This window comes from Cyclopterus lumpus, chromosome 6 (genome assembly GCF_009769545.1).
Source record: "Cyclopterus lumpus isolate fCycLum1 chromosome 6, fCycLum1.pri, whole genome shotgun sequence".
Classification (NCBI taxonomy): domain Eukaryota; kingdom Metazoa; phylum Chordata; class Actinopteri; order Perciformes; family Cyclopteridae; genus Cyclopterus; species Cyclopterus lumpus.
Window position 1 is genome coordinate 23213495 of NC_046971.1, and position 13655 is coordinate 23227149.

General features: G+C 41.2%; 1 protein-coding gene across 1 annotated transcript in view; it reads right to left on the reverse strand.

The window, feature by feature from the left end:
* The window catches only part of necab2 (N-terminal EF-hand calcium binding protein 2), a 94943-nt gene that overhangs the window by 46579 nt on the left and 34709 nt on the right, over window positions 1-13655 (reverse strand). The window lies entirely within an intron of this gene.

Genomic DNA, 13655 nt, shown 5'->3' on the forward strand with positions numbered 1-13655 from the left:
ATAAACTTCCTTTCAACTGGTCTTCAAACACCCACGTTTCAGCATGGAAAGGTGTTCTCTCTGGAGGTTTCCTGAGCTGCGTATTTTTAGAATTTTGTATTACTTTCTATTGAATTGATCTTTTATTTGCCATGGCAACCAATAAAAAGTTGCTGTGTTTGTTTTAAGTGGCGGCATATTTTTTTATTTCTCAGCTCGAGGTATCGGCTTGCATTTCACGGGTCTCCGCAGAGCTGGCATAGTCTCTCTACATCAGGTCTCTATCTGCTCGGATTACAGAGGTCTGATGTGTTGGGAAGCACAAGTGCAGCTCCCCGGCTGGCCCCGCTACCTCTGAAAACCCCAACAACCCTGCCTCAGCTTCACACATCAACCAATTAAAATGGTATCCTAGCAACCCCAGTCAATATGTTTCTAAGCAACACCATTTTAGCAGTATGCAGGAAATGATATCTGAGTAGCAGACCTCTCACACGGGGAGATATATTGCTTTTAAATGGGTCTTCTCTCTTCCCCTGCCCTGGTATCCCTCAGTAACCACAAACTCTCCTTATAGCCTCATAGCTTTGGTAAGTCAGTGTGCGCGCACACACACACACACACAACCTGTTTTCTCTTGACTGTTCTCGTTGGACCCTAACCTTTTTTACTGTACTATCCTAGCCTCTTAGATGAAGACATCGCTTTGTGTGTGTGTGTGTGTGTGTGTGTGTGTGTGTATGTGTGTGTGTGTGTGTCCTGCTAATGGACTGGTAGATGTGTCTCCAGAGAAGGGGCAGCGGGTGGTCACTCACTCACACACTCACACACTCTGCCCTATGACCATCTATTCTCCGCTTGCATTTTGTGGCCACTGTTAGAAGCTGTGTAGCTCCTTATGAGGATAAGAAATCAATCTAACAAGACGGATAGCATACGGGACAAATCTTCCTCGTAGGATTTAAATACAGTACTAAACCATACCGCTGTCTATGCGAGCAAGTGGAGAAATAACTACCAATTAATCACGCAGAGTAAGATACTGGATGAGATTGAGGTGTAATGAGAGCTGCAACTGTGAGCAAGATCGGATCCGGTATTGAATTAAAAGCCGCTGGATGCTATCAGAGGGTAGCAGGCAGCTAACGTTAGCAGCCCTGTTCTGCTTTTTTTGTTTACACTCCAGCAACCCAAGTCGGTGCCAAAGATGGCATATGACGTGTCAAACTGGCCGGTTAGACATCATTACAAAAACCCTGAGGTGCAATTGAGTTAATGAATGGAAGCCAAGCAGCTAACCCAGCCTAATTAGCTTGCTAGCAACAGCTATAAAAATCTGCCAACGAGAGTTAAAATCCGGTATCAAGGAGTCGGCCAACGTTATCACCATGAACTGTATTGCTAGGCCAAAGTGCAGAAGGTCCTCCGTTTGGTTGCGGATGAAAGGATTCAGCGTGTGTCACGTTAAAGTCGATGTCACGGCAACGACCAGCTGAGAAAACCCTCCGACACTGCGGGGGGTACGATCCCAGTGGAAAAGGAACAGAGAAAAGCACCTGGTATCAAGAAGTGAGTCGAGCAGAGCAGAGCCGTAGCATGCCAAGCAGAAAGCTTAACTTGTGGGATATTTGCATTTGCAAGTTGGAACACAGATCTAAAAAAGAGATGGATAATACATCACCATGTTTATTGGAGAGATTGAAGTGGTGGAAGTGACATTTGGAAGTGTGGAAGTGGTTAAAAGCAGGCAGAGCTCCTGCGTTCGTTTCTGGCCAACTAACCGGCGTCAGAAACAAACACACTCTCTTCACATATCATGCCAACCTCATCGGCCTGAAGAGAGACAGGAATGGGGGGTTGGGGAGGAACGGAGGATGATGGGGCTAGGAGGCGGAGAGAAACTGCAGCAGGAAGAGAAGGTAAAGAAAAGAACGTACCGCACATTGTTTTGAGCGTTCTGTTCCTTTGTGTGTTTTACTTTCTCCCTCTCTCGACTCTATATTAAATCCCTGAGTGGAGTTCCTCTCTATGCTCTCCTTTCACCCAATTACCCATCCAGCTCTATCTCAAACACACAAACACACACATACACACACGCACAAACAAACAAACACACAGTGACTCTCTCTTTCTCACTCCTACAGTCCTTTGCATTATTCATGCTTTGGGTGTAACCTCATCAGTCAACACACAGTCGACAACACAACACACACTCTGCCAGTTTTCTCTCTCTCTCACTCACCGTCATGCACACACTCATGCACAAATTATTCATGTTCACATCATTAACAGTTGTGGGTGACACTGAGAACACAGTCAGTCAGTCGCATACATGGTGGATTGGAAGCTCACGATGTCCACCTGCTCTCTGAACACAAGGACTTGCAGCTGAACAGAGGACGGACAGGCGTACTGTCGCTCTTGTTCTGAGAGGAGCTGACTGGAAACACTGCGAATGGAGTGGAGAAAAGGGTTGCACTGTTAAAGTACAGTACAGGCTGGTTTCACAGCAGTTTAAATGTGAATATTGTGACTTCTAAACCAGAATAGAAAGTGGTTTCTGGTAGGCTACCTGTCAGTTTATGACAATGTGTTGTAACAGTACAGTGTAATCTTTCTAAATGTAAGTAAGATGATATATCATTATTTTGAGAGGACTCTATACAACCATATTTGAGGGAGTGTCCTGAGCTGACATGAGAGGACCTGCAGGGAGCAGAGGTGGACGAAAGCTGAACATCTGTGCTGCTCGATGGGAAATGGGGCTTATGGAGACACGTGAGGATGGATGGGATTTAGAGTTATTCACAGACAACAGAGTCTCATAGTGGCGTAAAGGTGCTAAATACCAAATTCAGTGTACCATCAAAGCAGCAAATGACTACGTTGGGATATATGGAGTAATATCTGCCATAGCGGAGAAGGAAGTCACTACACCCTAAAAAATGTGACCAATGGTAACTTAATAAAATTATGGCAACAAAGTGACAATTAATATAATTAATAAAAAGTATTAAATGGATTAATTAAATATAAACAAAAAAATTATGTAAATTATAATAAAGGCAACAGTTAAAATGTGTTAGATTGAGTAATAGATCGCTAAATTATGAGTTATATAGACATACATATATATAGACATAAATACAAATCAATTTCACAAGGAAAATGATTTATGTTTACTTAAAATATCATCAAAAGTAATTTACATGTATTGAATATTTCAGTGAAATTGATTTACATTTACTGAATATTTGGGTAAAAGTAATTTACATGTATTGAATATGTGGGTGAAATTGTTTTACATTTACTGAATATTTGGGTGAAATGTATTTAGATGTACTGAATATTTGGGTAAAAGTAATTTACATTTATTGAATATGTGGGTGAAATTGTTTTACATTTACTGAATATTTGGGTGAAATTGATCTACATTTACTGAATGACAATACATAAATGATATTAAATCTATTCAATAATATTACTTGTCACTTTGTTGCCATAATTTTTCTATGTCTAAATTACTCAATACTATGCCATCTTCGTGCCACAGTAAACTTAACTTAAGCCAACAGATACATACAAAGTACAGCAGGTAAACGTTTATTTGTGCAAATTTGTTACATTTATATAAAATTCTTCATGTGCAAACTTCTCTATAAAAACACACAATATGCAATTCCGGCTTACAGTTAAAACACTACACAGACAGCTGCTTGTGCATCAAATAACATGGCACAACTACACTTCTCACTGGGATCCTTAAAAAAATAATAAACGAGTTGAACTTCACCACAGGTGAGTTTTGAACAGTGACATATAAATTGTTCCAAAAGGGTCCATTCTATTAGCTTAACAGTTTGTTCTTGAGGCTGTTTACTTTCAGGGACAGCTTTGAACAGTCCAGCTCCAGTAGGAGTTTCTGAAAGACCTCGAAAGTATATCGGAGCTCGTTGGGATAGGCAAGGTTGACTGCATACGCCAACCCAACCAGCATGCAGCAAGCCCTCAGAATGTTATCCAGAGCAGTCACAACTTTTAGTCCCTCTAAAACAATACCGACATCGTCTGAACCCTCCACCGTATAGATTTTTATCTTTTGCGTGGCAAGGTCCTGCGCCATACTGTCTTCATCAGCATCCTGAAATAGCAAGAAGATTGTGTATTACGGACTGTAGAGCCAAAAGATAAGGTCCTAATTGAACATCTACCAAATTGCTTCCAACCCCTTGGAAACAAGAACACCTGTAGCTGTCATAAGTGTTGCACATAATGCACACCATTTACATAAGTGTTTGAAATGTTTTGCAAAAGTGTTTCGTTAAAAAGTGTATAATCATTTCACCAACAAATGAAAACATTTCAATGACCAAAAATAATGTAACAGCATGGAGTTGAATGTCACGTCAGGCTAAAAAAAGAAGAAGGGAAATAGCAGTCTTTGTTCATTTATTTCACTAACTATTCTCCAGAAATGTACCTTACCATTAAAGCTGCATGGTCTAACCCGACTGCTTTTAACAGTTATGTTAACATTACTTGACAAAACAAAATGCAGTGATATTAATATAATGTGTGTGCCTCATTACTAACCTTTGTGAGCAATGTCTGTTCCTACAATTGCATTAACCTTAATGCGCTCTCTTCGCTAGCTAGCTAGGTTAGCTTGTTGCAGCGGTGGAGGGGTGGAAACCACCAAACTCGGACTGAGCTGGTATCTCAAAAAAGCATAATAGGATAATGAGGAAAGTCATTCAATTGTGGCATTGAATTGACAACTTGTTCAGTCCTTTAGCGGCGTGAAGACAACATAGACCAACTTTTTTTTTAAATTACTAACATAAGCTTATGACTTAAGTTAAATAAAGTTACAGCACAGTAAAGTTGACATGTTTGTTAACTTCTCAGTAGCGCAAAACACTGTTCAACTGCTGCAACAACTTGGTTATAACTTGTTCGTTAACTAACTATAATTAAACAGGTCTTACCTTTGGGAAAACAGCAGCCCTTCAACACGTGGCAGAAGATGTGCATGTGGCACAGAATGCGTTAGGCGGAAGTGGAAGTTGATTAAAAACAAGGACCTCCAAATGAGTAAAATTCATCAATTTCCTGCATCTTTGACTTTACTGATGAAATATAATTAAAGTTTACCCAGTGATTCACAGCTGATTTTATTCATTCACAATTAAGTAAAAAGTAATTAATAATTAAACAACATTTCTTAAACTCAGCTCAATGTAATTAAACACGGTACATAGTCATTTTTATTATGTAAAAGTTACTATTATTTATTTAGGAGATTAATTAATTAAAAATTAATTAATTCAAATCCCAGTTTTTACAGTGTACTACCTTTGTTTGTGTGTGTATGTATGTATGTATGTATGTATGTATGTATGTATGTATGTATGTATGTATGTATGTATACAGTGGTGTCGTTTCACTTTACTATTTATATTTCTGTTTACTTTCACTTTTACTTCACTACATTTTGCAAAGAAAACTGATACTTTGACTCTGATACATTTCCCCATAAACCTTCGTTACTTGTTACAAAATCAAATCTATCTTTAGAAAACAAAGTAATCATGAGACCAACGGGCTGTGGTGGAACAATTCTTATGGTCTCCTATAGCTGCCACAGCCCTGATGTATCAAGTTACATGTCCGCTACAGCAGCTACACCGCGGCCCCTTAACCCACAATTATGAATACCTCTTAATGGTTGAGCCGGTATAAATGGTAGTTCAGTCAGAAAAAGAAGTCTAACAGAGAAAAGAGATAAGCCAAGCTGTGCCAAAGTGAAATGTTTGAGCAAAGTGATTATGAAATGAAACCATGTAATCAGTAATCAGCTTCACTGACTGAGCTGCTTAACTTCCTCCTCATCCAGACAGTGATGGCAGCCATGAGAACAATGCGGAGCTGTGTTTTTGACCTCCCTCATCTCTTCCTCTCACTGTGTCACAGTGTCTCACCTCTTGCCCCATCTCAAACTCCTGCTCCTGTTACATGGCCTCTCCTACTGCTTCCTGTTCTACAATTCCTGGTTCCTCCTCTTGGTATTTTCCGCTCTGTTCTTTCACTCTCTCCGATTCTTTCTGCACTTGCCACATCTTCCCCCTGACTCCTCTTCGTCATCTAATCCCTCAACTTCCTCCCCTCCTTAATCCCAGTCTACCTTTACCTCTGAAGTGCTTTGGCCGCAGCCTCCTGCTCCTTGGTTACGTTGACCCGGTCGCCAGGTTCTAGAGGAATGCACTCGCTATCAGGCTTGACACCGCTTAGTGGTACATGTGAGTACACAACATATGTATCTATATATATATATATATATATATATATATATATATATATATATATATATATATGTGTGTGTGTGTGTGTGTGTGTGTGTGGTGTTCTGGGCTACTGTGATTGCAGGAATGCCCCAGACTGAACTAGCTGCACCAGGTGTCAAACTACACACGCGCCTCACACTCTCTCAGAAGTGCACACCGTTGCCAATGCACTGCAGGGACATTCAGCAATTTGTAATCATTAAAGCTGCCATGTGGCTAATCTACGAAGTGCCCTCACATTCTGGAGCAAAGTATCGAGCCGCCGCTCTTAACGGCCATAGCATGCAATAAGTCCTCTGATTGTTTTTTAACCTGGGCTATAGAACGTATAGAGCAATATGAATAAATACATGTTTTTTTTCTTCTTCACAACCAACTCATTTATTTATGTATTCCCCATAATCCCTTTTTTATATATTGAAGGGCTCCATATATTAAGGGTGTGAAAATCAGCTCTCTCACACGGATAAAAAGTTCAATAGTCCAGGCTCAGTTTCACCACTACAATTCCACCATACTGTACCTTTTGAGCAATCGTCACACAAAGCGCAATTAAACCCTAATTAATGAGTAATAAATGGTTCCCAAAAAATCCTATCGCACCAACCGACTGGGCCAGCTGAGATGTTTTACACACTGCCTTCCGTTTCATCCTTTTACCCATCACCATCATCATATCTCCCTGCCAACCTCACGCCACAGCCCCTTTGCCTCGCCCACTCTCCCCTTCAGATCTTCCTCGCCTTTCTTCTCTTCCCAATCACCCCCATCAATCTTCGTCAAACCCTCACTATCCTCATCCCGCTCGCACGTTATTGTGTTACTGAAACCAAGATCGCCTCCGCCTACCCCGTGATCCGCTTCACCTTAATCTTCATGAAGAAAGGAGAGGGTGAAGAGGATGGGGTGGGGGAGGCCGGCGGCGGCCTAGCGATGACGAAGACAATAGAGTGGAGATGAAAGAGGAGAAAAGGAGAAGAGGAGAGAAAGGAGCGTCGAGAGGCAAAAGGAGATGGGGAGGAGGAGTTTGTGGAGGAGCAGCTGAAATACTCATGCAGGGTCACTCACCGGCACGAAACAATTTCCTTGGAAAAAAAAGTCTAATAAGGTATGGAGAGAAACCGTGCCAGTGTGTGTGTGTGCTTGTAGAATTGTCATTAAGTGTATCGGCTCGCTCGTTGACTGCCTGAAAAATAAAGTTTTAATGAGAGTGGCTCGTTAAACATAGCATTTATGCACAAAAGACAAGGCAGGAGATTTAATGAATCCTCCCTCTTCTCTTTTTGTCGCCTGCTTCAGCTCTCATACACACACACACACACACACACACAGCCCTCATGGGAGTGGGACGTTATTTATCTCCACCTTCTGGAGAGCCAATTAAAATTGTTTTCTGGAACCACTTCTGATGCTGATATTGCCATAAAAGCTTTCACACACAGAGAAAAAAAAAAGTTGAAACAACACTGAATTTGAGGCACATTTGCTCCGTCCCCGTGGATTACATATTTGCTAACATCGTCTAAATCATGACATGCAGGGGGGATTTCTTAAAATCCCTCATAACCCAAACAAACTGTCAGCCGTTCCTTTCCTGAAGCTCGTAACGGTTGACGGCCGTCACCTTTTGATTTGGCTCACAAAATTAGGACTCGCTCTTGAGTCGTCGCCAGAGGAACTGCAGTAAAGCGCGAAACTGTCAGGCAGACGTCGGAGATGCCAAATGGAGCCCGCGGTCGGGTGACGCCGGATGACGGCATGCGTGGAATCTGCTCAAAAATAGCCGATAGAGAGCAGAGCGATGTCTTAACAAGCTGGCTCGATGTAAACTGACATCCACTCAACATGTCTCCAAGGAAACGGGCCCCACAGTGTTATCCTGTTATCATGGTAACCTGCATGTGGTGATGCCATGCTGACATGAGAGGACCACGCTTGGTCCTCAACTTAACAAAATAAAAGAGATGAGAAAAGCTAAAAGGCAACACACTTCAACACAATTGTAATTTTCTTGTTTTAGTTGCAGCAACTTAGAATTCTACATTGTTGCGACTTTTACTTCTGTTGATTCAAACTTCAAAATGTAAACTCAAAGATCACAAGCCTCCAATAAGCAGCTTTATTCATATTTGATAAGGAAAAGAGAAAAAAGTGGCTGGCTGAATATAAATTCCAGCGTTTGGTGATTAATAAGTACACTCTCAACGTTGACCTCATGGCACCTCAACAGCTGAGCCAATCACAGGCAAGCATGACAAGGTGGCAAGCAATATCTCCCAAAAATGGAAAGACGCTTCTTCAGGAAATTGTTGTTTTCTGGATGAAGCGGAGGAACACAACGCGATCACACAGCACCACAAATCTGTTACTGGAAGAGTAAAATAGTACAATGATGACAGAAACAAACAATAGAACAAATGTGTCAATGTGATCGCATCATTCTGACGCCATTTCAGTCATAATTCTACTACATCTCACCCTGCGAACGATCACATCATATGTGCTCGCACCTGCTGCAATGAATGTAGGCCAACTCTACTTTTGCAAGTTAAAAGGCACATGGGGCAAAGCAAGGGGCAACAGGGTTGTATTTAGCCTCTTACTTAATCATAGGTGGGTTTGTTGTTTGCCACAAACAATCCTACGCAATCACCTCTGGAATCTAATTCATATTAATGTAGACGTATGTTTATCTGCTTCTGTGCATAAATACCAGGTTCAAACACAATCAAAAAGCTGTGGAGCATTCGAATGTTGATATTATGAATGAAGCTTTGTAGGCTCCAACTAATTGGTACTGATTTGGAGGGCTGCATCTACGGTCTGTTGCTGTCCATAGACAGGTGGTGCTGAATCCAGAGGCAGTGCATAATTACATTACATTTCATTTCGCTGATGCTTTTATCCAAAGCGACTTACAATCATGTTACATTCATACACCGTAGACACAGCTACAGGGAGCAATTCAGGGTTAAGTGTCTTGCTCAAGGACACATCAACTAGGTCTAGCGGAGCTAGGAGGGGATTGAACCGCCGGTCCTCTGATTGAAAGACGAACATGCTAACCACTGACCCACGGTCGCCACTTGTAATGTTGTATCTTGTAATCTCGTAATGCAGAGATTTCAGCCTCAAACCGTCCAAACAACCGTGGTTCCTCACAGTACAAATCTATCTGAATACAGTAACTAAAATAAAATAGGTTATGATTTAAGATTTTGAAGATGATTGTAGGAAATATGAGGACTCCAGAACACAAATTAGCAGAGCTTTAAGACTCTCAATTTTTTTAGGACTCTCTCACATCGGTTGAAACAAGAGAAGTGACCTTTTTAACATGTCGGTGTGCGAGCATACACAACACCAGGAACCCTGGAAGTGGCTCACATGAATAGAATATGCATTTACTGTACTGGGATGACATGTCTAATTTATTTAACTTAATTTATTTTTCAAATTGTAATAAAAGCATTTCCCCTTTTTTTGTCAACAGGTTAGAATGTTGGTTTAAATCTGTGCCCCAAAATCAAGGGACATATTTTATTGTTTATTGTTTAAATGTTGCACTGTGATTAAGTCAATAAAGTTGGAATGCAATAGCACAGGTAACCATTTATCCATCTTTAACGTCGCTGCAGTAATCCTACCATCTAAAGATAATTATGCCTTTGAAATATCTCCTAGCTTACTCTGTTTATTAGCAGGGATCGCTGCAATTAATGCCTGGACCGATTTGATGTGAGGTCAGAGGTGATTTGAGTTTATTAATCCCCACTAATTACTTTATGAACAGCTCGTTTGCTGAATCTCATGAGCCTCTTAAGACAGGCAGCTAACGTCTGCGTGCACTAATTAATACCTTGACAGTCAAAATGGTAAATAATGCACGAAGTGAACGGAAATATCATTATTAGTGTGTCGGTTGACCCTCTGGGAGCTCAGAAAAGCGAGTATCATCATAGATTACCGTTGGAGATAGAAAACCTTTTCTTAAGGGATACGTTCCTGAGTTGTATATTCTTAAATAATAGCCTCTAAATTATACAGGTATGTACTGTAATATATTATAATACAGGAGCAGTCTGTAATTGTATACATCCTGTTAAGGATTTGGCAAGGCTTCTGCACCATGACAGAGCCAATACTGCTGGGGTATGAATTTCATTTTAATAATCTGGAGACCCATTTCATGCCCGCCCTTGGCCTCCAGCCAAGTGCTTTTAAAGAAGAACCCCCACCTACACACACACACTTTTGTACAGTACTGTAGTTAACAGCAAAGCACAAAGTATGCCCTCCTATTTCACTCAGCCTTTCTCTCTGTGAGGTGAATGGGTAGCTAATCAATCCTCACTGTGCTCTGAAAGGCCAGGGCTCCAGCTACAGCCCTCTGCTCAAGCTAATATCACGCTCTGTCTTTTAGCTCCACCCACTCCGCCTCCTCACATCTGCCTCAATTTTCTCCAGTTTTTTACATGGATGTTATCTTGAGACCTCTTTTTATGTTTTTGGCAAAAACAAAACAACCAATTTGATGCCTTTCTTCCACTGTTGTATTTGTATTTATTATCTTGCTATATCTTGTCATCTACAATATGGGATTATTCCTCTGTTTTGAACAAGGCAGAATGGGGGGGGGGGGGGGGGGGGATAATGAGACTACCAGTACTGTACAGAAAGGAGGCAGCTATAGGTAAATACAAAGAAGAGTGCCGGGGAGGAAAAGATGAAGAAATGAGCTCCACTGGTGCTCCTATTTTGAGGTGAAGTTACATTGAAACATATGCAGCTGTTACTGCCAGCCCAGTGACTTCGGCTCTTATCTCAATTTGTGGATTAGCACTCAGATTGTCCACTTAGACCTTTGCTGAGGAGCAGATAAGCTATATTAGTTATATGCAGAGTGATTTTGAGTAAGGTTACATTTCTCTGTTCATGTCCACCATTTGATTTGAAGTGGGCAAATCCATTTTTAAAATTGTGTATGTTCTTTTTTAATAATTGTTTTACCTCATACATTTCACAGCTCAACTACCAGCTCTGTGGGTTCTTGAGCATCCCCTATATTTTGATGGCGGCAATGTTTGGATGGTGTTGAAGTCTGATATCTTTCAAGAACGACACGAGATAACTTGTCCAACTGTCAGCAATCATGGTTTTACGCAGTGCCTAAGTGATATAACCATAGGTGTTCTGACGCAGCGCCTGGGGGCTAAACCCTTAGTTTCCTCCAGACAGCTGCTGGTCCCTGTGGCTAAAAGCATGTGGTCATATATGTGTAGGTAGTTTCAGCACCAACCTTATGTTAAAACAGAATATAGGGGGCGCTGGTGGTTGAGTGTTGAATTACCTGTGAGACAATGACATACAATCTATGAACTCAAGTTTGAATATCAATGTGTTTAAAGGCTCAGAGTCCAAAGCTCTTCACAACTGTTTGCAATGATCCTGCCAGTTATTCTATCTTTCAATACGTAAACAAAATTGCGTCGTTCACATTGCAAAGCCTTCTACCAGGAATGTGCGCTTGCATTTCTTTGACTGGCCGACACAGAGCGTTAATAGATGACATCACAATGCGAGACTGGCTCCGTTAAAAAAATAATTAGTTATTGGTTATTCTATGAAGAGCTGCTGCAGATTTTCTACTTGGTACATTGACAGCCCCTATTAAACAGTAGGCTCGTCATGGTAGGCGATGTTATATGGTGTTACATGGGGTTACATGGTGAACATGGTGATACATGGTGAATGTAGTGTTACATGGTGAAGATGGTGATACATGGTGAATGTGGTGTTACATAGTGATACATGGTGAACGTGGTGTTACATGGTGAACATTGTGATACATGGTGAACGTGGTGTTACATGGTGATGCATGGTGAACATGGTGTTACATTGTGAACATGGTGTTATATGGTGTTACATGGTGAACATGGTAAACATGGTGTTACATGGCGAACATGGTAAACATGGTGTTATATGGTGATACATGGTGAAGATGGTGATACATGGTGAACGTGGTGTTACATGGTGAACATGGTGTTACATTGTGAACATGGTGTTACATGGTGTAACATGGTGAACATGGCGTTACATGGTGTTACATTGTGAACATGGTGTTACATGGTGTACATGGTGATACATGGTGTATGGGATTAAACCGATTACATTGCTGTACGACAGGAAAAAAATACTATTAATTTAATGTTCCTGTGTCAGTGAACACAAATAAGCATTTGTCAAATAAAAAAAACTATAATTTGTAAAATACGTGTTATAAATACTAATCAGAATCGGGACACTACAGTCGGCTGACTGGGTGGATTTAGTGTCAAAGCGGAAAGCAAGAGTACCTATTTGGCAACATATTTTGGATTTAAACCACATGCTCAGCCTTCGTTTTGTTCAAAATGTAAGCTATTGCATCGAGTTGCCTCAGTGAAATAAGGTTTCCTCTGGTAAGCAGTGATGCAGTGTATATGTCTCTGGCTTTTATTGTGAAAGGTAGGTGCGGCAGGACATCATCCCACATTGTCAATGGCAGCTGTATTGTGCTGTCGTTGACAATGTGGGAGCAATAAAGAGTTTGCGTCTTGGTTCAGAACACGGAGCATCTGCGACGTTAGATCTTTAAATATTCCTTGGATATTAATTCATCATCAAGGAATATATTGTCTTGTAAAAATGTCTGGTGTAATCGCTGACACCTGTGTAGTCACAAGTTTATTAACCAGTGGGAAGATTTCCTCCCCCTGGCCTCCTTACTGGAGCGGTCACAATCATTATCACGAAAAAAAGCATCTCTCTCTCTCTCTCTCTCTCTCTCTCTGCAGTAAAATCTTTTGTAGCTGTAAAATCTGAAACACACACAAAACCTCCATCAACATTTGACTCGTCAGCAGTGTGTGTGCTTCAGTTTGGCTTTTTGACTCTTTGAGCTGGTCCACCCCCACACAGCACTGTTGGAGCTCCTCCACACTGACCGCAACAGACAATGTAATAATATCACAGCCCCAAAGAAAGGATAGTATGTGTGTGCGAGCGTGTGTGTGTGTTTACAGGGAAAAGGACAGTATGAATGAGAGTGAGAAGAAGAGAGTGATTCCGATACAGCAATATAACAAGAGAGGCGCTTCAAAGATTGATTGAACAATGGCTGATCATTCGAGAAACACTAGCCCGAGGTTGTGTGTGTGTGTGTGTGTGTACTGCTGAATAGCCTGCAGCAGCTGAAAGAGAGATAAAGACAAAGCTGCTGGATAGAGATATAGACACACAGAGCAGTCAGAGTGCTACACACACACAAACACACACACTGAAGCAGAACTA